The sequence below is a fragment of the Solanum stenotomum genome, unplaced genomic scaffold, assembly GCF_019186545.1.
Source record: "Solanum stenotomum isolate F172 unplaced genomic scaffold, ASM1918654v1 scaffold29929, whole genome shotgun sequence".
In the NCBI taxonomy this organism is placed as follows: Eukaryota; Viridiplantae; Streptophyta; class Magnoliopsida; order Solanales; family Solanaceae; genus Solanum; species Solanum stenotomum.
The window spans coordinates 51,205-53,948 of NW_026030719.1; the positions used below are offsets into that span (position 1 = coordinate 51,205).

The 2,744-nt window shown below is 39.9% G+C and overlaps 1 protein-coding gene across 1 annotated transcript in view; it reads right to left on the reverse strand.

Moving 5' to 3' along the window:
• Positions 1-2,744, reverse strand: part of LOC125851777 (uncharacterized) — a 13,656-nt gene that overhangs the window by 6,101 nt on the left and 4,811 nt on the right. The window lies entirely within an intron of this gene.

A 2,744-nucleotide genomic window follows, 5' to 3' on the forward strand; every position in this document is an offset into this window, starting at 1 on the left:
CATCATTATCAGATTAATTGTTGCATTCTCAGTTTGCATGTTCAGTTTCGAGCTATCCAGTATTTACAGAAATTCAGTCACAACCAGTTAACTACTTAATTCATTGGGAGTAGCATAATACCAAGTTGGACTAGGGTTTCAGCGTACCCATATAGTCCCAGAACTACGAGCCACGTAGGTGTAAGTCCCATTTGTGGGCAACATCAGTTTAGTGATCACGCCAGCATGCCTCTATACCTCTGGCAGGGTATATTGGGTCCTTTCGATGGGGCGTATACATCGGACTCCACATTTAGCTCATGTGATTTTATGTCGGTTATTAGTAGCTCCCACAGTTCAGTCAGACTCTATTGCATTGACCATATTTCAGTACAGTCAGTATTCAGTCTCAGCATGTTATAAATTTGGTCATTGCATCAGTTAGCTCAGTATTCAGTATTTCAGTATCTACATCATGTTCCGATGATTTCATTGCTTTATTGCTTTGTTCAGTTATATATTATTTCAGCTTTACTCCATCCTGCATGCTCAGTACCTCTCAAGTACTGACGCATACGTGCGCTACATCTTCTCGTGATGTAGGTTCAGGTTCTCAGCATCCAGATCATGCTTACATCGATTCCCGATCTTCAGTTCAGCAGCATCAGTGGTGAGTCCTCATTCTTCGAGGACTAATGACATGTTTATCTTTATCGTTTTTAGTCTTTAGTTTCAGTTTTGCTAGATCTAGTTAGGGCATGTCCCAACATTTCTAGTCAGTTTAGAGGCTTATTTCTGACATAGTTAGATTCAGCTTAGTGTTGAGTTAATATCTTCTTTTTATTAAACTCATCAGTTTTCATATATCTCAGTTATAGTATATGGGTATTCCCCATCTTTCAGATTTATTTATGATTTAGCTTCCGCATCAGTTTATTATATTTAGTATGCTCATGATCATACCAGCAGGGTTAGCTTGGGATCACTTGTGGTTCTATGTCCCGTGTCCGCGTCTCAGGGGTAGCTCAGGGCGTGACAATAATACTGAAATCTTTTGACGGTGAGGTATGAAGAGATTAGCACAAATAGAGGGATGAGATACGGTTCTAAAGAGACTTGAATGAGAAATGCTCCGTAGCAATTTCTATTGAAGACTCATAGTAGATAAATGAATTTTCAAAGGATGCCCCAGTGTCGAGTTACAATGAACTGAGACATGGAAGAGTTATAAGTGAAATTTAAATCTGAACTTCTGAAAATCGAGTTAAGTTGAGTTTTGAAAGTGAATCCTTGACGTAGCTAGTGATGCTTGACATTGCACTAACTTGTCCTAGTTTGCTGCTTAGAGGGAGTTCTTCATTTTAATGTTTTGCCCTACAAAACATGTAAAAAGGTGAAAAGCACCTATTGCGGTTCAAAAATTATAAATTGAATAGTAATGTAAAGAGTAGAGTGTAGATGTTCAGACGAATGTTGACGTCTCTTTTTGTGTTGTGAGTGTGATGTAGGTAAAGTAACTTGTAATGTAGAGGCCTCGACTGGCGTGGTTGTTGTAATGTAAAATCCTGTATCTGGCTGTGTAAAACTTGTAATGTAAAGCCTCCGACTGGCGGGGTTATTATAATGTAAAAGCCTGTATCAGGCTGTGTAAAGCTTGTAATACAAAGCCTCCGGCTGGCGGGGCTATTGTAATGTAAAAGCCTGTATCCAACTGTGTAAAGCTTGTAATGTAAAGCCTCCGGCTGGCGGGCCTATTGTAATGTAAAAGCCAGTATTCGGCTGTGTAAAGCTAGTAATGTAAAGCCTCCGGCTGGAGGGTTGTGGTAATGTAAAAGCCTGGATCCGGCTGTGTAAAGCTTGTAATGTAAAATATTATTGTTAGCGTATGACAGCGTCGCTATGCTTGCCTGCCCCCGATCGGTAGAGCCTCGGTGACGTCCCTACAATGTTAGTCTCCGATTGACGAAGTGTTGCTTCTTTGCTTATATACAAGCTCCGATTGGCGGAATTCAATCGATCTTTGTTGTGTACAGCCTCCGATTGGCGGAGTTTGATGACATTTGCTATGTACAGCCTCCGATTGGCGGAGTTTGACAATGTTTGCTATGTACAGCCTCCGGTTGGCAGAGTTTGACAATGTTTGCTATGTATAGCCTTCGATCGGTGGAGTTTGAGTGACATTTGCTATGTACAACCCCAGACTTGTGGAGTTTGGCGTTGTTAGACAGTGGTCTATGATTGGCGGAGTTGTTGATGAGGTTAGATTACAAGCTCTAGTTGGTGGAGTTATTTTGAAAGAAAGCTAACTATCATATTTCCCTACGAGGATCCTCTTTCTTCAACATTTGGTCTGGATTTGTGAGCGTACCTGCAGAATTTAAGTGAAAGGTTCTTAGATGTAAGATGCAAGTTGAAATACTTTCAGTAAATAAAGTAAGGAAAGAGTATTTTGGCTCATGATTGTGAGAAGTCGAATGGCGTGTCTGGTCATGCCCCAAAACTTGATGTTATTTTCTTGATTCATGTGTTCCTGCACTCAAAAAAAATTTTAGTTTGGGATGGGGTGTTGATTTGTATCGACTCGTAGACTGAAGCCTCGTCACTGGAATCCTTCAACGTCTTCTTAGTACCGCACATAGTTTCTTAACCTAGAGACTTGGTAGGTGGATGAGTAGAAAAATATTGTTGAAAATAAATAGCTTGTTTTTTCCAGAAAATAAGTATACTATGTATATTAGGTGTGTGTGTGTATATATATATATATA